The sequence below is a fragment of the Cavia porcellus genome, unplaced genomic scaffold (assembly GCF_034190915.1).
Source record: "Cavia porcellus strain 051 isolate PalLab524CR breed Dunkin Hartley unplaced genomic scaffold, mCavPor4.1 scaffold_20, whole genome shotgun sequence".
In the NCBI taxonomy this organism is placed as follows: Eukaryota; Metazoa; Chordata; class Mammalia; order Rodentia; family Caviidae; genus Cavia; species Cavia porcellus.
The window spans coordinates 16616072-16639761 of NW_026947503.1; the positions used below are offsets into that span (position 1 = coordinate 16616072).

Below are 23690 nucleotides of genomic sequence, written 5' to 3' on the forward strand. Positions count from 1 at the left end.
ACTGTGACACATCAGGAGCAGCCCTGTCATACTTCCTCCTTTTGTGCTTAGATCTCATTCTATTTTGGGTCAAAGAGCATAACACCCGGGTGCAGAGGAGTATATTCCCATAAATTCATCATTTTTCTTTCGAACATCATCTCAATGAGACTGACAACAGAATGTATATCCAAGGGAGCCTGGGATGGTAGGATTAAATGTGTTCCCATAATCAGACGAGTAATACCTATGGGGCTTTTGAATGCCTCAATGCTTAAAAACCATACCCAAACAGTTCTCTGTGATGACAGCCTTTCCATGTCTTGGTTGGAGCATGAGCAGCTTTCCTCATTTGTTTTATCATCTCCTCTATGATCACTCCCTCATCAACTATTTGTAGGCAGTTGTTTATGTTAAATTTCTCATGACACTCTCCCTCAAGCAAGCAGATATCCAAGGCCAAGGGATTTGGAACAAATAGTACTCATCTTGTTCTCTTGTTTGGCTAACAAGTTAAGAGCTTTGGCACTTTAATTAGTTATAATTTCCCCAACTGCTTGCAGTCTAATTACCCACTTTAGCATGTAAATAGGGGTGCAGTTGCTCCAGGACCCATCCTCTGCCCAGGTGGCGGGACCATAATATGGAATTATGCATTCAGGCAGCCATTAGTCATCTTTCTAATTGCCAATTTGCAGAGGTATCATTTTCTATGGTTCCCCTGTTCCCATACACTTGAACCTCCAGATGTTCTGCCTTGGCAAGTGCCATAGAATGAGAAACAGATGGATTGTCCTTAATGCACAAGACCCTGACCAGTTTGGGAGAAGCACATCATATGTATTTCTTCTACATATTGAATGTGTGCTGTCTGTTACCTGCCTGTTAATATTTGCTTTGAGGCCTGCATTCCAGGCCCCATGTAGTTCAAAAGAATTTGACAAGGGGTAAGGGACTGGTTCATGTACCCAGGCAGCCCACATCACTGGTCTTTCAAGTTGGGGTGTGGGTCCTATTATTCACACATATTAGACTTCCTACAGAGACACAGATAGGTGAACCATTCTCTTAAGGGGGAAGATTTTTTTTTCCAATTATTGAGGTCTTGAGAAACCAAATCTGAGGTAGAGCTGGGATACTTGTTATAGAATAAGGTTCAGAGAGATCTAATTCTCTGGTTTCCCATGGTCATTGATCACCCATGCTGGTTCTTCCACATGCAGTGTAAGAGGAGATCTTCAGAGTCTGGGCTACAGCTCTGCTAGGGCTAAAATCAAGTTTCTGTTTGTGGTCAGGGAGGGAGGAGAGTTACTTTCTTTTTCCTCATATAATGAATGTAAAACCTGATAAGATGTGGCCATTTGGATGGTAAAGACCCTTCTAAAATGTTCCTGAGTCAAGTGTATATATATTTACATGGAAGCCAATTTCCTATCTTGAGTTTCCTAGATTAAAGAAAGTAAAATTAACAGGATTAAAATTCCAAATTTAGCTGACCGCCTTCTTTTACCTGGAGAGCACACCACAGCTGCCTCTACTGGCGGAGGTAGATGGGCTGAGGCACGGGAACTTGCTCTGACCTTGTCTGTGACCTTCTTTTGGCATGGAGAGCATCAGCACTAGTGCCACCACCTGGAGGAAGGAGAAGCCCTGCTGAGCAGGTTTGAGGCTTACCTAGGCCATAGGGGTGACCTTTTACCAGCCTGGGGAGCTTTGCCATAAAGCAGGTGGATGGAAACACAACATCCAATCCCTGGGAGAATATGAGATCCTTGCTGTAGGGGCTTGGGGGCCCACTAGGATTGCAGCCACACTAGATTGGGCTTAGTGGGATTTGGGCCTCCCTGGACCACCTTGGGAAGCTTTGCTGCCAGAGGGGGAAGCTGTGCAGCTTGAGGAAGGCTTTAGACCTACCTGAGAAGAGTCTCACAACCTTCTTTTAAACCAGGAGCCTCGCTTCCCATGGAGGGAGCTATGCTACCAGAGGAGTCCCAGGAGCCCAGGACATAGGAGACAATTTCCAACAGGCCCAAGCTGAAGCTTTGGAATAACACTTGAAACATGGAAATATAGGAAAATGAAAAAAAAAGACCAAAATGCAATCTCAAATATCCAACCCAGCTCAAGAAACCTTAGGAGCAATGTACATAGAAGAAAATACATGCCATATGTCCAACATATCTGAAATAATAGTAACTGTAATAAAGAAGCAACTCTGGCAAGCTTTAAAGGGAGTCAAACTAGAAAGAATCTCCCGAGTAAAAGTAGAAATGATAAAAGAAATGAAGGAGATCAGGAACATATCTAAAGAAGACACAGTTAAATAATTGGAGGAACTAAACAAAAAGATAGAATCCCTGGATGAACTATATAAGAAACAAACAGTAAATAAAGCAGATGCAAACAGATATGCAGGAAATCAAGAATTCCATTGAAAGTTGTAAAAACTGCCTCAATGAAAGTGAAGGTAGAATTTCAGACCTCGAAGATAAGCTTAGAGCCAGTGCAAGGGAAAGGAAAGATCTTTTAAAAATAACAAGAAAACAGGAAATAAACTATTCAACAACTACCAGATGACCCAAAGTAAAACAACGTAAGATTGATAGGGATAAATGAAAAAGAAGTAGACAGCATAAAGGAGCTCAAGAGTATAATTAGAGAAGTAATAGCTGAAAATTTCTCAAATATGAGATTGGAAACTGATATGATCAGTGAAGCATATAGAAATCCAAATAGCCATAACCAAAATAAAACTACACCCAGACATAATAATCACCATCCCAGAAATCCAACAAAAGAATAGAATATTAAAAGCTGTCAGAGAGAAAAGACAGACCACCTAAAAAGGAAAATCTATCAGAATCACAGCAGACTTCTCAGCACAAACAATAAACCCAAAAAGAGCAGGGAGTGAAGTATTCCAGATCTTATAGGAAAACGATTTCCAGCTTAGACTGATGTACCCTGTAAAACTGTCCCTCAAAATCAATGGAAGAATAAGATAATTCCATGACAAAGAACAGCTGAAGAACTTCGTGATCACCAAGCCAACCCTGCAAAGAATACTGAAAGACAGTTTAGATGCACCTAGGAAAAAACCACTAAGCAAAGCAGACAATTAAACAGAACAGAAATATAAGGTGCAACAGCAGAACGATAACATGTCAACAATAAGCCAACATATAACAGTTATAACCAATAATGTAAATGGACTCAATGCACCAATTAAAAGAAACAAACTGGCAGAATGGATCAAGAAACAAAATCCAACCATATGCTATCTACAAGAAACTCATCTAACCCAAAAGGATACTCACAGACTGAAAGTCAAATGAAGGAAAACAATATATTATGCAACAGGAACCCCAAAAAAGTGGGGTAACTATTCTGTTTGTAGACACTGTGAACCTCAAACCAATAATGATCAGAAGAGATAAAGAAGGTCACTACATAATGGTAAGGGGAAAATATCAAGAGGAAGAAATAACTATCTTAATTATATATGCACCAAATTCCAGAACACCCAGTTAAATAAAACAAGTATTAACAGAAATGAATAACCAAATTAGCAGTGACACAATTCTAACAGAAGATCTTAACACACCATTGACACCAAGGGACAGATCAACCAGACAGAAAATAAGCAATGAAATAACAGAACTGAATCACACCTGTGAACAAATGAACTTGATAGACATATACAGAGTGTTCCATCCAAGAAGAACAGAATACACATTTTTCTCAGCAGTACATGGGTCATTCTCAAAAATAGACCATATATTAACTCACAGAACATATTTAAATAAGTACAAAAGAGTTGAAATTATCCCTTGCACATTATCAGATCATAGTGCTATGAAATTAGAAATTAATGAGAAAAAATACTGCAAAAATCCCACATATACATGGAAACTGAATAACACACTCTTGAGTAATCAGTGGGTCACAGGGGAAATTAAATAAGAAATAAAAGAATACCTACAAGTAAATGAAAATACAAATATAATTTAACTACAGTCTATGGGATGCAAGGAAAGCCGTTCTCAGAGAAAAATTTATTGCACTGAGTTCCCACATCAGGAAAACAGAATGAATGCAAATCAGTAACCTGATGTTACACCTCAAACATCTTGAAAAAGAAGTCTATCCCAAAGTCAAAAGAAGAGAGGAAATTATAAAATTCAGAGCAGAAATCAATGCAATAGATACTAAGAAAAAAATCAATGAATCAAAGAGTTGGTTCTTTGAAAGAATAAATAAAATTGATAAGCCCCTAGCTAACCTTATTTAAAAAAGGGAAGACAAAGCTCAAATTCATGCAATAAGGAATGAAAAAGGCAAAATCACTAAGGACCCTATAGAAATACAGAAGAACATCAACACCTATTTCAAAAACCTCTACTCTCAAAGGTTTGATAACACAGAAGAAATAGATAGATTCCTAGCAGCATATGAAGTACAAAAGTTCGGTCAAGAAGATGTAAAACTGCTGAATAACACAATTTCTATTAATGAAATTGAAAACATAATTAAGTCCTTACCTACAAAGAAGAGCCCAGACAGAGACGGATTCACAGTATCATACCAAATGGCCAAACATTGAAGACCTTTACTTTAAAATCAAGCACAAGACAAAGATGTACCTTATCACCACTCTTATTTAATATAGTACTGGAAGTGCTAGCCAGAGCAATTAGACAAGAGAGAGAAATAAAAGGGGGACAGTTAGGAAAAGAAGAACTGAAACTATCATTGTTTGCAGATGACATGATACTCTACATAGAGTACCCCCAAAACTCCATTGAAAGACTTTTAGATATAATAAATAGATTCAGTAATGTATCTGGATGCAAAATCAATACTCAAAAATCAATAGCATTCTTATACACTAAAAACAAAATCACAGAGACGGAAATAAGAGAAGCCACACCTTCACACTAGCAATCAAAAAATGAAATATTTAGGAATTACTCTCATGAAAGAAGTGAAAGACCCATACAGGGAAAATTATAATACACTGAAAAAAGAAATTAAAGATGATCTCAAAAAATGGAAAGACATCTCTTGCTCATGCATAGGAAGAATAAATATTGTGAAAATGACCATTCTCCCAAAACTGCTATACAGATTCAATGCAATCCCATAAAAATACCATCAGCATACCTCAAAGATCTAGCGAAATCACTCCTAAAATTCATCTGGAGTGAGAAGAGACCCAGAATAGCAAAGACAGTTCTAAGCACCAAAGGCAAGGCAGGAGGCATCACAATCCATGACTTGAAGTTATACTACAAGAAACTGTAGTAAAATCAACATGGTACTGGAACCAAAACAGAGCCAAAGTTCAGTGAAATAGATTAGAAGATACAAACACAACTACAAACACACTCAATCACTTTATCTTTGATAAAGGGGCCAAACACGTTCAATTGAAGAATGACAGTCTCTTTAAAATGTGGTGTTGAAAAACTGTCTCTCCATCTGCCGAAAATTAAAACTAGACCCATGCCTATCACCATGTTCTAAAATAAAAAGTGAATGGATCAAAGATCTGATTATTAAAACAGAAACACTAAATTTATTTGAAGACAAATTAGGTAAAAACCTTGAAGACAAAGAGTAGGTAGAGAATTGCTGGACAGAAAACAAACCGCACAGGAAATACTTCCCAGAATCAATAACTAGGATCCTCTCTTATTAAAAAGTTTCTGCACATCAAAAGAAACCTCCAGCATAGTGAAAAGAAAACCCACAAACTGGGAACAAATTTAGTGAACTGTCCCCCAGACAAAGGATGTCTGTCTAAAACATATAAAGAATTTTAAAAAAAAAATCAGACCCGTAAAATTCAAAGATCCAATCCAGAAATGGGCATCTGAGATAAATACACAATTCTCAGATGAAGAAATACAAATGGCAAATAAATACTTGAAAAAAATTTCATCATCATTACTCATTAGAGAATTAGGGTAAAGATTTAATTTTGTAACTTGAGCAACTATTTCTAAGATGACAATATGTAATCTGTTAACTATTGATTTCTTACTGTTTATTTTTTTTTTTAAATTCTGTATTACTTATACCATTTTACAGGGTTTTTTTTCCTCTTTAAATAAAAATTTGTTTTTCCAAATTCACAGCTAAGATTGTCAACCCCTTTTTGGAGAGGTGATGCTTCATCTTTACCCTTTCAAATGGCCCACAAGACACATCTCCAATAGGGCAATAAGTCCAGTGGTCAACAAAAAAGACAGATTAGGGCAAAGCTTGTTCACACATACACTTATCATTGAGCATGCATCCTCATTCCCACTATAATCCTACATTCCCAGGAATTTTTACCAATGGTAGCATACTCATCAAAAAATACCAATAGTCCAATTGTGAACCTCTGTTTTTTTTTTTTTTTTTTTTTTTTTTTTTTTTTTTAAATATTCCTTCAATTTTGGTGTGCCAGAATCTGCACCATTCCTCAATCAGGAATTATTTCAGGTAGAAACAGATGTACTGATTTTCATTTTGGGAGACAGAATATGTGTTTAGTCCTTTGGTCCTCCCAAAGAATGAGAGTTAGATGTGGTAAAGTCCAAGTAACTCCCCGCCCTGACCTGGTTGGGTTATTACAAGGGTCACCTGATAGGGCCTCTGGTAAAAGCATCAATATCAACATAATATCCCACCCAACAGAGGAAGATGAGTGACAACATGCTCCTCTAAGCACATTTCTAATCTGCTGGGTGTGATCTCAGCATGTCCTATGACAAAGAGAAGGTCTAATGTCCCAAATCCATTGAAGTGCATGCCAAGAGGGGCGCAGTCTGTCTCTGTCATCAGTCCTCATCCTCAGGCTGCTGACATATTTTGACTACTTATCTTCAGAATGAGCACCTCTGGGGTGTCATCTATCCATGATGCTCCTGAGGTTAGGATGTGCTTCATCAGGCTCTTCAGCTCACATGGTAACAGTGAATCAGGGGTGCATTCCTGGTCTCATTGCAAGATGTTGGTTCACTCTGCTTTAGTAACTCCAGTGAACTATCCCACCCTCCTTACTGCAGTGGGGTGGATATGAGCCCTTGCAGAGAGATTTCACGGGTTTGACATCTCATTCTTTTACTGACACAGCATCTTCTGGCTTAAAAGAGGGAGTATCTGTGATCAAACCATAGGCAATGGTTCCTTAACCCACTGGTGCAGTGTAGCTAAGACTGAACATAATGCCTGAATCTGTTGTCTCAGAATGGGAGTCCCAATCTCCTTCAAATCCTCTTTAACATCTTAATAAGAATAAGGGTCCACCCACAGATAATTTCAAAATGGGAAAGTTCTGTCTCTTTAGTGGAACTAGATCTAACTTCCAGCAGGAGTATTGGCAGGGGGAGGGCCCAATGAAGGTGAGTTTTCTGGCACAACTTGCTCACAATTTACTCCACTTTCCCTGAACTCTAGGGACCTATGCGGTATGCAGTTTCAAAGTACTATTTAGCCCCTTTGGCCACCCGCAGCACCACTTTTACAATTACTTCCAGTCCACTCTCTGATCCAGGAGTTTCAAAATGAGACATGATTCCTCTCAGAAGTGCCCAGACCACCTCACGTGCATTTTCCATGTGAATGGGGAAGACCTCTACTCAGCTTGAGACAAAAGCTGGAAAATGCTTTTAGCTATGGTCTCAGAAAGCTTACTAGAATCCATAAAACTTTCAAATGGAGCTTCCCAGACTCTTTGTACCCCAGGAGAGACTCTGTGCCTTTGACACGGGTTATTGCAGGAACATATTTCCCATCATTCACACATTCACATCATTTACACTGGGGCTATGATGGAGAGGTGGAGGATATACAAATGTTGACTCACAGCTTTCTCAAGATGGGTATCTTGAAACTTTCTGACAAAATCCAGGGCTTTTGTCAGCATGTCCTATGACAAAAAGAAGGTCTAGTGTCCCAAATCCATTCAAGTGCATGCCAAGAGGGGTGCAGTCTGTCTGTATCATCAGTCCTCACCCTAACATGCTGTTAGGATATCTGGTTGTCTTCAGATTTCCCATTTGGGAGGTAACTTCTGCCCTGACTTAAATCAAGCAATATTATGTTGTAAATACTTAGGTCCCTTTTAGCAGAAATTTTATCTCAGTGATGGAATACCTTGATAGTCATTCTTCCCCATTCTTCCCCTGATATTATCTGTGAAATACTCAGCAATGGAATACTTGAAACACTAGTACCCTGGGTCTGGTTGGCTGGAGAAAACCTCATCCACGACTTCAATATGTATATCCAGCCTCTTACAGGAGAGTAAGGAGCAATTGTGTCCCTATCATTCAGCCATTTCATGTTTGGCAGATCATTTACATAATGGAGTAATACACAACCATGTTGATCTGTAGATAAGGCCTTTCGGTCTGTGGCAAATGCCATGCAGAGAATGCGCAGCGAGTTTTTGAATCCTTGGGGTAGACTTGTCCAAGTCACCTGTCTTTGTTACCATTTTATGGGTTTTTTTCCCCCCACTGGAAGGCAAATACTGGTTGGCTCTATGAAGTCAGGTAGATGCAGCATAAGGCATGTTTGAGGTCTGAACATGTAAGAAATTGTTTAGGCAGGGATAAGCCCCAGAAGAGTGTAAATGTTTAGGACAATTTAGTGTAGGGTAACAGTGGCATGGTTTACTGTGCCCAGATCTTGAACCACTCCGTAGTCATCTGTGCTCATTTTTGGACAGGCAAAAGAGGTTTGTAACAAGGTGACTGGCAAAGTCAGAGAATCTTATAATCTAGAAGTCTTTCCAAGGGAATTTGGAGCTCAGTCTGTGCCTTATGAGAAATGAATTGCTGCTTTGGCAAATCAGTCCTGCCCCTGACATTAGCTGTACAATTACTGAAGGTGTTCAAGCCAATTCAGATGGATTCTCTTCAGTCCATACCTTGAGTACTCTTGTAAAGAAGCAGTACTCCCTGTTGTGACCTCTCTGGAAGACTGTAGAGGTGTCATTCTGCTTCTTGGGAAAGCATAAGTCTTGAATTTTATTTCTGGTCTTTGTGAAGCTAAAGGAGCCTGCCAATGAGAGTTGAAAGTTATCTGGGCCTGAAACTTTCCCAGTACTTTCAACCTATTAAAGCCATAGGACAGTAGGGATATATAAGAATTCATGGATGACCTCATGGAAGCCTGAATTGCATGTTTGGGGAAACAAGAATGGGATGCACATTCTGTTAGCTGTGGCCCCCACTATGGCAACTATGTCCACAGGAATAGGCCCAAGTGTTGTGTCTATTGCAAACTCTTCAGGTCAGTTCCCCACATATATTAAGACCACAGTCTCTTGGTGAGGTGGAGCTAACAAAATGGTACCCAGTCTGTGTTGGCCCACCTCATATCTTACTATGCCAACGAGTCTTATGTCATCATCTTTTGGGATCTTTTGTAGCTTCTGAAATGGCTGGAATTGGTTCTGTACTGTGTCCTCCACTGCCTTGTTGGAGGGGAGAGGAAGACGTTCTACTCAGTAGGGTCATTCATCTTTGTATAGTCCATAGCTGAGACAGTAGGAACATTGGTTCCAGGGTAGCTTTGTTACCATAGGCTTTATCCTCTGGCACTAGGTGTAGCCTTACAGGGCTGTATCAATCATTTTACGAAGGAAGCAGTAAGTCTACCTTCTTTTTCATCTTGTCACTCTCCTCTTGATAAACTCTGTCTCAGGTAACAGACACTCTGATTGGGACTTCTAATAATTGATTTCTGTAACTTATAAATGAGAACTACTTGAGCCTGGCTGGCAAATGCCACATTCACCATTTGTTGATTTTCAGTTACTCCTGGGTCAAATCTTTCAAATAGTTGCGTTGGATTTCCTTCTGGATCCTGAAGCACCTCCAAAACTTTGTTCACCTTTATGGCCCCTTTCCTTCTTTCCTTACCAAATCTGGCAGATGTTGCTCACAGAACTGGTTCTGTTTTGTGTTCAGAGCCCTTGTCCCACCATGTAGGAATGGGCCAAACTGCCCTATGGATTAGATAATGTTAAGTGAAACTGTGTCTCTTGGTGAGCTGAGGTTCAGATTACAGTGACAAAAGCTTTGTAAATACATTGTCTCAGAATCCTAACCAACAGCTCACATGTATGTGAGATTTTATTCAGAGAGGAGTCACTGAGAATTTTTTTCAAAGGAAGCAGCAGTATTCACCCAGGAACTGATTCGTTGGATTCCTCTCCAAAGGCTGAGTGTTGAACATGGCATAGTCACACACTTTTTTTTTTTTTTAACAGTTTTTGTGTTTTTGTCCACCTTCTGTGGGCATACACTAACATTTGACAGTCTGGTTGGGTGTGATTTACATTATAGAGTTGCAGGAGAACTGCACATGCATACACAGAGGCTGACGTCCCTACATTGTAAAAAGTTTCTGCTGGTTCAGGTCATGAAGGGTCCTGCCACAGTTCCAATGCTGGAGAAGACTTGTCTTGCCTATGGGATGTGGCTGTGGACCTAGAGCTTTCCTTGGCAGTTATAAAACACCTATGTATTTTAGTTCTGCTCACACTTAGAATGTAGAAAATTACAACCTCAAAATGGGGAAAAACTGCTCTTCAGGTCCATCAGAGAGATAAGTTCACATAATGAACTGAATTGTAAAGGGAATAAGTCACTCCAGAGAGACAGGTCACAAAATTTGTCTCATCTTGGTGGAGCACTGGTGAGAGAGTTCACAAACATAAAACTAAGTTATGAAGAATTAAGTGGAGTTTTAACAAGTTCTTAAATGTAGATAACGATAAAATGCCATGATACTTGGAGCCTCAAACAGGGAAATTGCCTGCCCTGCACACTCTGAGCAGCTTTTATTTTGTCTTCTTTCTAGTTATTGTCAAATGTATGGGTAAGGTAAGCTATCAGGAGGCAAAAATCCAATAATAATATGAAATATAATTCTTGAACAATTGGATCTGACAGAGAATTTTAAATCACAGCCACAGCAGAATATGTAGGGCTTTTAATTGTTTTCATTTTAAGGAGAAAAACAATAACAACTATGATACAGAATTGAAAACCAGATAGTAGGAGATTAACAATGGTTAATATATTGACTATTGTTACCTTCAAAGTAGGTCCTCAAATTGTAAGATATACACAGCTAAATTCATTAAACAGTATAAGTACAAACTTCTTTTTTTTTATTGAACTAAAAGTAAACAGTAGTATAACTGTGTTAGCTGTCTTTGGACAAATATATATACTTTCCCTTCTTTCTTTTGTGCTTTTACCTAACCCAGTTATCATTTCCTTTTGAGCAGTTTCTTTCTCTTTCACAGTGTCTATTGTAGATTTTGGATCTTATTGATTATTCCAGTGTCTTATACTAGAAATATAATACAATGTTTATACATACTAGACTGATTTATTTCACTTATGAGTATGGTTTCTAGTTGTATCTATTAAAGCCTTGCATTTTTATGGTTTCTAGTTGTATCTATTAAAGCCTTGTATCTATAAAAGCCTTGCATTTTTCTTTCTTTATAGCTGTGTAGTACTCTATTATATAAAAATATTACATCTTTTTTATTCATTCCTTAGGGTATGGGTGTTTGAGTTGTTTCCAAGGTTTAACTATTATAAATTATGCAGCTATAAACATGGGTTCACGTATATCTTTGTAGTGTGTTGTTTTTAAGTCCTCTGAGTCAAATGGAATCTCTAATGCTAGTTTTTTTTTTTTTTTTTAGGAATTGCACACTGATTTCCACAATGGTTATATTGTTTTACACTCCTACCAACATGGAGAAGGGCTCCTTTTCCCCAAAGCCCGAGTGGCTTTTTTTTTTTTTTTTTTTTTTTTTTTTTTTTTTTTTTTTTTTTGAGACAATGTCACACTATGTAGTTCAGGCTGAACTTGAGCTCACTTTGTAGTCCAGGCTGATATTGAACTTTGCAACAATCCTCCTGCCTCAGCTTCCCAAGGACTGGAATTATAGGTATGTGCCACCATGGCACCCTGGCAACGCATCAGCATTTTTAATTGGTTGAATTCATAATGATAGTCATTATTCCCAGGGTGAGATGGAAACTCAGTGTTTTAATTTTCATCTGTTGAATGACCAGTAATGTTGAACATTTTTTCAAATATTTGTTTGCCATTTACATTTCTTTGTCTGAGAAGTGCATGCTCATCTCAAATGAGTCTCATGTTTTTCAATTCTTTATGTGTTTTAGATAGAAGTCCTTCATCTGAGGGAAAGTTGGCTAAAAGATTTTCCCACTCTGTGGGTTTTATACTCATTCTGTTGGCAATTTCTTTTGATGTAAAAAAAAACTTTTTAATAAGATGAGATCCTAGTTGTTGATTATGTGAAGTACTTCCTATGCAGTCTGATTTTTCTTTACCAACTCTCTGCCTACTCCTATATCTTCAAGATTTCTATCTACTTTCTCTTCTAGTAGAGTTAGTGTTTTTGTTTTAATATATAGATCTTTGATCCATCTTGGCTTTGTTTTAGTGCATGGTCATAAGCATGGTTCTATTTTTATTCTTTGGCATGTGGAAAGCCAGTTTTTCCAGCAACACTTTTTAAAGAGGCTTCTTTCTTTTAGTGAACATGATTTCCCCATTGGTCCAAGATAAGGTGACTATGTTTATAGTTGTTTCTACATTTTCTAATCTGTCCCACTGATCCTCAAGTCTGTTTTATTTTTCTTTTTCCAGTACTATGTTGATTTTATTGCAATAACTTTATAGTATAATTCCAATTCAAGGATTGTAGGGACCCCTGCCTTTTCTTTGTTGCCCAGGATTGCCTTTGCAATCCTAGGTCACTTCTGATTCCAAATGAATTTTATGAATGTTTTCTCTAGATTTTTGGAGTATGCTAACAGTATTTTGATCAATATTTCATTAAACCTCTTCAGTTTTGGGAGTATGGCCATTTTCACAATGCTGGTCCTTCCTGTCTATGAACAAGGAACATCTTTTCTTTAAAAAATATCAAGACAGGATCATGCCATACCATTTAGGACAGGCTTGAGGGCATTGTGTAGTTCAATTTGTCTCAACCTTGCATCGATCCTCCTGCCTTAGCCTCTGGAGTTCTGGGATTACAGATGTATGCTACATGGTCAGGTCTTTGCATTTTCTGATATCCTCTTCATCCTCTGTTTTCAGAGTGCTACAATTTTCAATGTATAGTTCATTATTTTCCTTGTTAGAATGATTTCTATGCATTTCACGTATTGTGAAAGGTGTTATTTGTATTATTTCCTTCTCGGTGAATTTGTTGTTTGTGTGCAGAAATGCTATTGACTTTCAAGTGCTGATTTTTATGTCCAGCTACATTACTGAATTTGTGTATCAAACAAAAAAAACTTTTGGTGGAATTTTTGAGTTCTTCTATGTAGAGTACCATGTCATCTGATAATAATGATTATTTAATTTCTTCCTTTCAAATCCTTATTCCTTTTATTTCTTTATCTTTTCTAATTGCTCTGGTTAATGTTTGCAGAACTATATTGAATAGGAGTGGTGACAGTGGACATCCTTGTCTTCTTCCTGATTTTAGATTGAAAGCTTTCAGTTTTTGCCCTTTTAGTATGCTATGGCTGTTGGTTTGTCACAGGTTGCTTATATCCTATTGAAGTAAATGGCATCTATTTTGATTTTCATAAGGGTTTTTTAAATCATGAATGAGTGTTGGACTTCATTAAAAGATTTTTCTGCATTTATTGAGTTTTAACATGTGATTTTGTCCTTGGCTTTCTTGATATGATGTATTACGTTTGCTGGTTTGTGCATGTTGAACCAGCTCTACATTACTTGGTCAAAGTGTATAATGTACTTGATTATTTGCTGCATTCTGTTTAGAGGGGATTTTAGGGAGAATTTTTGTATATTATTTCACGAAAGAGATTAGCCTGTTGTTACCTTTTTTGGTTGTGTCTTTCTCTGGTTTTGGTGTTAGGGTAATACTTGCTTCCAGAAATGTGTTAGAGAGAATTTCTTCCCTTTCAGTTTCATTAAAGAGTTTGAGGAATATTGGTATTAAATCTCTAAATCAAGATATATTTATTTTAGTCTGCATGAAGAGTTTTCCATGACTCATGGCATATGGGTGCAGACAAGTCTTAATAAATGGAAGAAGATGGTGTTGGGCAGGAATAGCATAAGCATATAAACTAGTGACAGAACAATACTTGTATTTCCCAATTATTGAAAAACTACGGATATTACTGAATCTATGCCTTAAAGAAAGCTATGAGGAAAATTAAACATTAAAAACTGAAAGGAAAGGAAAACATTGCATAACAAAGTATATAAAGTATGCCTCAAGTACCGGATATAGGTAGAGGTAGAGGTAGAGGCACATATATAGATATATAGATACAAAGATATAAACATTTATAGACACAGATATATATATATATATATATATATATATATATATATATATTATCTGATTGAAAGTGCTTCTTTTGAATAAAAATGAAAAGAACATAATTTCCTATATCTTCGGTAAAGATTGAAAGTTCAAGAAATCAGTGATAAAAAGCAATCTAGATATCAAAGGGAAGGTACGGTGGTTAGAATATCCAGTGACATATGCCACCATTAAGCACCCCTCTTGAGTTGGAGCTGCATATTTAATGTGCTTTTTAATTGGTAGAACAGAGTGAAGATAGTGATTATAGTAACCATATGATTATTTTATCCCATTTGTCAAAAATAAAAAAAAAATATCAGCTGTGATTAAGACTTCTCATTAACTACTCTTAGTTTACTCAAAGGACAGAGTGTCCTGTAGGATCTGACTAAAACAGTTAAATTATTTAAGGCAGGTATAGAGTGCCAGGCAATCTGTCATTTATACCTTAACAAAGTAAGCAGTTATTCTGTGACCTGAGTAAAGAAAATAATGGCTTCTAACTGTTGAGCACATCAGTTCCACAGTCACAGAAACAGACCTTACAATAAACAGGATAACTTTGGAAACTGATGTCGAACAACTTGGAGAATATACACTAAAGTAGAATTCTAGTCTCCAGTGTTGACATATTTTGAACACAATATTTAACTGAGCTTTATACATAGTCTTGAAATTCAGAAACAGAAGCGTAATAATACCCTTTTAAGTTTCCAAATTAATTCACAAGCATGAGAACTATAAAGTAAATAAATAAAACCAAAAGTTGGATTGAAAATATCAATACCTTTGATAAAACATAATAATTAATAATAAAATGATTACAAATTAAAATCACACATTAAATGACAATATTAGCATACAGTTTCCAATAAAGAAAATAAATTTATATTGATATTTTCTGCTAAAAAATTTGAAAGCTCAAAGAAAGTCAAATTGATGAATTACCTTGTATCAAATTTTAATCAGAAAGAAGTACAGTGAGTTGTTTTGTATCCAACATAAACATTGAATGATTTATTTTCTTTCACAAAGAAATCTAGACCAAAATAATATAAAAGTGAAGTGAATCACATATTCAGAGGAAAAAATGATGAAATTTACACAAAAATCTTTCAAAACTCTGAACAAAACACTTATGAAGCTTTACAGATTTTTATTGTTCTCTAATTATGACAAAAATCACAAATAAAAACATCTAATTTCTGCATGAAATTAGATGCCATATCCTTAAAAAGTTAATCCTGTGTGTGCATGCATACACATGTGTGCATGAATGGGCATGTGTGTGTATGTATAAGATAATAAGAATGGAGTTTATTAAATATATGTGAAGATTGTTTTCTATGTGAAAATTAAGCAGTGTAATTTACTGCTTACTGGAAAAGAACAATTCTATTACCTTTTCAATACGTAAAAAAAAGCATTCACACACTTTCAGGATAAGAATTCTCAGGAACTGAGTATAAGAAACTACTTCAACTTGATAAAGGATATTGATGACATGCTGAACAACCACAAGCTTTTTCACTGCAATCATGAGCTAGGCAAATATACCCCTTCACACGGCCCAGCACTGAAGTTCTAGTCAGAGATACTGGACAAAGAAAAAAACAAAAACAAGCAAACAAACAAAACACAGTACATTCCAAACAGAAATCCCCGTTTGTAGATGATCTGATCTTTATACAGAATCTTTATACAGATCTGATCTTTATACAGAAATTGCTAAGGACTCAAAAAAGAAGAAGGAAAAAGGAGGGAAGCAAGGGAGAAAGAAAAAAGATGGAGGCAGAAAAAGGAAAAAAAAAGAAAGGAGGCAGAGGTGGATGGAAGGACGGATGGATGGATAAAGAGAGACTGGAAAAAAAGAAAAGATAAAAAGAAAGTTGGATTTGATTTACACACAAAAAAGGATTAAAGGCTTAAATTAAACAATCATAATTATGAAATTCCTAGAAAAACATAGGATCTATTACACTGGTATCTGCAATAATGTCATGGAATGATTTCTAAGGTACAGCTGAAAAAGCAAAATGTGATAAGTGCAGCTATATTAAACCAGGACACTCTTCACAGCAAAGGAAGTAATCAGAAAGTGTGTAAAGGGAGAAAATATTTGCAAATAATGTAGCTGATAAGGATTAATCATAAAAATATGGGATATGCCTATAATTTAATAGAAAAAGCAAATTTAACACATTTAACATTAAATAAAGTCTTGAATAGATTTTTTTTTTCTGAAGAAATTAGGCTCATAAATGAAAAAAAACTATAACGATGGTTGGCAAGGGCTAGAAAGAAGTTAAAGGAGGAATGTCATTACCAGACATAAAATTTTAACTATCTATGAAAAATTCTAGACATGTATTATATCACATTGCTCCTACCTTCAACAAGACTATAATGTATACAATATTTAAGAATCTGTTAATATAATTAACCTCAGTGTAAATGATCAGTGTTCTTAGAGTAAAATAAATGAGAAAACTTGGACAAAGAAAAAGGTTACATGTCACTTTATAATCAAATAAATTAACACATAATTGGACCAAAGTGGGAAATAAAGAAATAAAAAAAAAGTCAAAAGTCCAAGTCAGGCCCACATAAAGCCCTTTTAGTCTCCAGAGTAGACTAAAAGCAATGTACAAATGAAACAGATGAATATAATTTATCAACAGAATTGATTTTATAAGTGTATTTCGTATCTTTGTTGTGACCTCCATAAACTCAACTGCTCATTAATTAACACTGATATACATACATTTGAAGTTAACTTATTCAACAGACAAATTTGGGGGCTGCTGTTGAAGCAAACTATGTGGATAAACTCTTGGAAAAGGACTAATGAATGGGAAAAACCTTTAGTGTTTTGGGTTCTGAGTCCCTGACCAGGCAATTGTTTTTCATTTATTTCCAGATGTAGCACACTAAGTCTCTGAAAGCCTGAGGGAGAAACTAACACTACTATAGTGCATATCATGGGGGTTGTCACAAGAACATGATTGGGCAAGGTAAATGTTGTATCACTGAACGAGGTGAGAGAGCGAATTGAAGGACAGACTCCGCAGTACAGCGAAGGGAGCACAGTAAGAATGTTATGAAATGTGAAATTTTGCCGTGGACGAGTGTTGGAATACTGATCATATTTGAGAGGAATATGTATGCTAATGGTAGGAGATGAGGATAAAAGTTCTGAAGTAGATCATAGAAGGCTTAGGTTTATAGGCAAATCCAGAATATTCCACTTTATGCTGAAGACAATGAAGGACTGAAAGATATTTTAAAGTGCTCTTTGATTTTGCCACTTGATTGGTGGAAAGGAAAATCACAGTAAAGTATCAGTAGTGAATTATGATCTTTGATGTGAAATATGGCAGTGTTCAAATCCATTTGGGACTTCTCTTGGGTCAAGAAAGTGCATTTCTAATCTGATGAATAATGTTTCCTAATAATTTAAATGCATTTGTATTTTAATATGTGCCAGGATGATAGATGATTTAAATAATGGTAGTATTCCAAATAAGGCAAATAAAACTATTCTGCAGATCTCTGTGGGAAGGGTCTGGTTAATTACTGGTAAGTATATTAACATATTTATAGAACAGACCTCCCAAAGTTCATCTTGCAAAACTGAAATTCTATGCCCCCCCCCCAAAAAAAAAACAAACTTTCATTTTTCCTACAGTCTATGACAACTATCTTTCTACTTTCTGTTACTATGAGTTTAGTTTAGTTACTTTACCTATCTCATATAAATGGTATCATGCTCTTCTGATTTTGTGTGCGATTTTAATATTTACTAATTTAATAATGTAGGAAAACCAATTGTCATTGGTTTTAACTATTTAGAATGGTTTGACTCTGGATCGACAGAAGTGTTTGTCTTTAAAATAATAAATGTAAATGAACTTTTGATCCCATGAGCTTTACATTCACATAGACAGGGAGCTGTTAGGGAATTATAAATGCCAAAAGATGTCATAAAGGCAGTAAAGTAAATCTGAGATATGCATTAGTAGTCATACAAAGAAGATATAGAACAAAGCATTCCATATTGAGCTTAGATGAAGGCCCAGTGGCATGGAAATTCCCAAAGAATTTTTGTGGGACATCCAGTAACAATATATTTATTTTAAACTGTTTTCAATATTAGACTAAATGTTCATGGATTCATTTAATTGATAAATATTTTTTCTTGTATTGATACATTAGTGATAGTCATTGTTTTATGCAAGAAAAGTTTAGTAACATTTCTTCAGTACATTCTTTCCATTCAATTTATTACTTTAGCTAAGATGCAAAACTTGAAGAATGAGATGATACCCATAATATGATGTGCATGTTGCAAACCCTTGTTTCAAGATGAATAGAAGCAGTTGTAGAATACTAATACTATTTGTACACTGTTTTTTATACATTGGAATATGATGTAAGGTGTATTTCAGTCTAGTCTACAGGTGTCATGCCTGGAGAGAATACTTAGGATGATCTAATCTTACAGCTTACAAATAAGTTTACATCTGAAATTTAATTGAATATTTTAATCAACACACAAATCATATTCTGTGTGATTCTGCATTCAGAATCAGGTCTGAAGTCAAGAATAAAGTAGTATCTGGGAATAAGGGTGCAGCTACCAATCTAGCTCTCTTACCGGAGAAAGAAAACCATTATACAAATTGACACAGAGTTTCATATTCTCTGTGTCCTCATTATGCAACTCTGGGGAACTGAACTCAACTATGTATCCAAGAGTTTCCTGGGAAATATCTGCCAGATTCACTCTGAATTCAACATAGATACTAGTCTCTGGGGAATGTGGCAGACAGATGAAATTGAATGCTGCTCTAATTAAATCCCTGGGGGATCCCAATTACTAGGAGGAACCGGTGCTCTCTTCTCATAGGCATCTGCACATATAACCATTATTAAAGGCATTTGACGATGTAAATACCTGTACACAAAATATGATTTTCCTTTGGGGGTCTCATAATCACCCCAGAGAATATCCCAAGAATGAAGCTGTGAACAGTGCATGCGAGACTTCTAGTAATATATTTCTGAAATCTCAAATACTACTTGTCTTTCTGCTCATCCGGAATTTAGTTTCATATCAATATTGTTAGATGTCTGTCTTCTAGATACTGGACTACAGATGGCGTAACTTGGGGGGAACAAGTAGCAAATATAATTATATTAAAAATTCCAATCTTTATTTAAGATGTTGTTACTAAATAACTACACCAACTTATGCCAGATATTTAAACCTTTTGATTTTGAATATATTTTTATTTGTAAAATTTAAACCACATCAAATTTTGAAGTCATAAGTATGAAAGTTACTGGCTTGCTTATGTGTTTCTAAAGATATTCATGTTCCTCATACACTTTGGAATGAACATACAATAGTGTTGAGGCTCTTCGTAAGTTTCTAGAACTTGTTGTCTTCAGATTCATTCCTTAATTCGAGTCTTCCCTGCTTTGTAAGACTGGGAGGCTCATCAGTGCAGGCTCTAGCTCCTAGTAAGTAGCTGGATGATGTTCAACTCACTTATTTTAACACTGCAATGATTTGGATCTAAAATATCCTACAAAGGCCCATTTGCTGAATGAAGGCTAGGTCCGCAAGGTAGCAGTGTTTTGATATAACAAGACCAAGAGGGATCTAATTTCATCACTGATTGCCCCATTGATGGGGTCAAGACTGAATGAACTCTTGGGAGTTGTGGAAACTGTAAATAGTTGGGGACAAGCTGGAAGCAGGCAAGCAGGGTACATCCTGGTAGGATATTTTATGTCCTTGCCCCTTATTTTTACTCTCTCCTGTCTGCCATGAGGTGAAAAGTTTACATCTACTATGCCTTTCTGCCATGATCTGCCTCATGACAGATGCACAGACGATGGAATCAGATCACCAAGGACTGAAACTTCTAAAAGAATGAGTCAATATAAATCTTTTACTATTGAGATAGTCTATCTCAGGTATTTTTTCACAGTAATGAAAAGCTGTCAAACAGGCCGTTAGGTAGACAGATAGTTACTTGACCAATGCTGCTCATTTTCCTGTGATACATTTGGATTTATCTAATGAATTTTCTGTATTAAACCTTTAATAATGCTTCTTTTAAAAACTTTGATTTTTAAAAATTTCTTAGTCTCAGCAATGTTTTAGCATCCTAATTTTAATTTCTAGAGAGTGAAGTGTATCTAGAAAAAGTACCTTTTGGGATTGGTTTTATCGACTTGTAATTTTTTTTAACTTTATTTGGAAGGTATTGTATTGAAAAATGTCTGTTTCTTTGTGATCTAATTTACAGGAAATTTTATGTGTTTCATTAATAATTATAAACATGTCTAAAAATTGATATAAACCTAAAATGCTGTAGTTTGGCATAACTGACACAATCTTGTGCCCTGCATTTAACTAGTACCCCCCCCCCGTATTTGATCCAGAAGAGCGGAAAATTACTCAGGGTATAAGACCTATGAAAAAAGCAGAATGAGCTGCACGCACAAGAGAAAAAGTAACCTGCTCAACAAAGAAGCATGATACAGGTGTCAACCAAAATTAATTTAAGAAGATGTCTTGTTTTATGGTGTTCTGCTTTAAAAGCTTTGCTACTCTCCAATTAGGGTCCACACGATCTGACTCTGAAACAGGAGTTTTGCAAGTGGTCGCTGAGCTCAAGGAATAAAATTCCAAAATTTGTCAATTTGGCTGCTTGTGTTCCTTTACTGATTACGAACGCACTTCAAAAAGACATGAAAATTATGAACTTACCTTTTATGCCAATTGTGACTGTTTTGAAGGAGAAGCGAGAAATGAAATGTTCAAGTTTTGATTTCTTATTTATTTCTCCTTTCCATCATATTTTTGCTTTATAAAATTTGTTATTATACTCTGGGTGTGAAAAAATGTGTATAACATGTCTTTGTTGGGAATTGCACCCTTATTTCTTTGCTCTTTATTAACATTCTTTTGGCTTAAATTTGGCCTTTTCTTTTATATCTGTTTGCCGACTATGCCATTTCTTTTTTAAGAAATGTTTTGATCACTAGCTTCAGGTATGTATCTTGTATTCTTGTATTTTTCATCATAAGAAATTATAGCTAGATAATTTGATTTTTCCTTAATATTTTAATTAATAAGACTTAACATTTTTCACTGACATTTTATTAAATGCATATATCATGAATATGCATGTGTGTATATATTTCCATAAACTCTGTATGCATGCATTTGTGTGTTCATACGGTTGACAAGCTTTTTGGGCAGAAGAAATGGTGATCAGAATTTAAGACTCAATGTGATGTAAGCCTCAGAGATCTGTATAAATGACTTTTAACTATCTTGCAATTCAAAGACTTTTCAAGCACTTCTCAGTTTGTGAGTGGGAGACCAACATAAAATTTAAAGATTTTGAAAATCCTCTCACTAAAATGTCTAACACAGTCGTTGGCAAAAATAGGAGATATACTGAAAATGTATCATTGGCAAAATAAATACAGAAGTTGAAGAAACATAAGAAAATAAAATGAGGAGTAAAATTGGATATGAGCAAATTCACATAAAATTTGTGCACTTTGGAAACTATGCATCACCAAGGAGTTTTTTACATAGCAAATCACGAAGTAAACACTGTAATGTGTATAGTGACCGTGATAACTGTAGTCAGGAATCAAAAGATAATTTTTCCAAAGAGTTTCAACAGGAAACTCAACATAAAGAAATGACATATGGTGTTCCATCGTTACCATTGCCAAAGAGTCTATGAAGGAAGAAATATCAGAAAGTGCTCAGAAGTTCTCCTAATAAAAATAATGGTAAACAGAAAAAATAAATAAATAAATAAGTGAAAATGTCCAGGCGTATAATGTCCAGGCATATCGAGTCCTGACCTAGATCCCCAATCGCCCAAACTAGTGCATGGTGAAGACTTAAATAGAAAGAGATAAGTGGTATTGTTTTAGGGCTCCAGGAGGCTCAAAACCTTTAAGCCAAGTCCCAGGCTTTGAAGGCGAACACACAGACTTTTCTGGACTGCCCATGTTTATTGATTTCAAAACAATGGGCAAGGAAACTGAGGAAAGTGTGGGAAATGAGCAGGACATTTAGAGTCACTTCAAAGACTTCTCCAAGTAGTAAATTATGCCAATGTAGGAGAACCATCTTATCTCCAGGATGGCATGGCATTTATGGTAGGAGTGCGACTGCAGGAGTGAGCTTCCTGCAGCTGCAGTCTCCATCTACTTAATTGGGGTTGGAGCCAGGTGTTCTCAGCTGGGGCGTTATCTTGCCCTTTGAGGTATCTCTGGTCTCACAGGCCACTACAGGCCTCAGCCAGCACCAGAGATTCATAGAGGTCACTTACTATGAATCAGCTCCTGTCACCAGGCAAAAAGCCTACAGCTAAGACAGACTCACAGATAAACACAGAAAGCCAATTAGTTAACTTTAAATCCTGCCCAGAGCCACTTCAGAGTGGTCTCCAACACAGGCACTGGTAAGGACCATCAGACACTTTACTGAGAAGCACAGCTCTCAGGAAGAAAACAGTAAATCTACAGTAGGTACCTTATGAGAAAGATCCAGGGCTAATCAAACTAAATTCTGGGTAATGGAGGGAAGATGAATTCTTCAATATGTTCTTAAAGGGCACTAGTATACATTTGATAGTGATGCAAAGACAGGAAAAAAAGAAAATGGGTAAGTTTTATTATAGAAACTGTACTAGAACCAAAAACTCTATTTCCATATCAATATCCTGTAGGCTTTAAAATCCAGGAACCAAAATGTGAACAGGGAAAATATCGTGACCCTTCATGGACTCTACTGACTGCAGAAACACAAGAAGAATTGGCCAAAATTTTAGACACTGAAAATAAGTCATTTAGATTTAGTGGATGCAAAATTTTTGCGTAGAGGATGACAGTTTATTGTACTGGCTGTTCAGACTGTAAGAAACTGATAATTTGGAGGAGGTTCTGGCTTTTTTCATTTAAAGCACCCAATGATATCATTCCAATAGGGTGCTTCTTTAACAGGTGGTGCGAGGGAGAGAATCTGAAGAACAAATGAGTGGCAGGCTTTACTGATTTGATTCATCTGTAGCAAGCTCAGTCACTTGAATCATAAGCGCGAGGTCCTGAGATTGATCCCTGGTACTAGAGGAAAAAATACCTCAAGGAGCTTTTGACATGTTTAAGAAAAAAAAAAAAAATGAAGGAAAAAAGAGATTGAAAATTTATGGCATATCCAGAACAACTGAAATCAAACTGTAGATCCAGGAGGAGG

The 23690-nt window shown here is 36.2% G+C and overlaps 1 pseudogene; it reads left to right on the forward strand.

Moving 5' to 3' along the window:
- Positions 1 to 21897: 21897 nt before the first annotated feature.
- LOC134471750 (zinc finger CCCH domain-containing protein 8-like) lies at positions 21898 to 23173 on the forward strand (annotated as a pseudogene).
- The last annotated feature ends 517 nt before the right edge of the window (positions 23174 to 23690 follow it).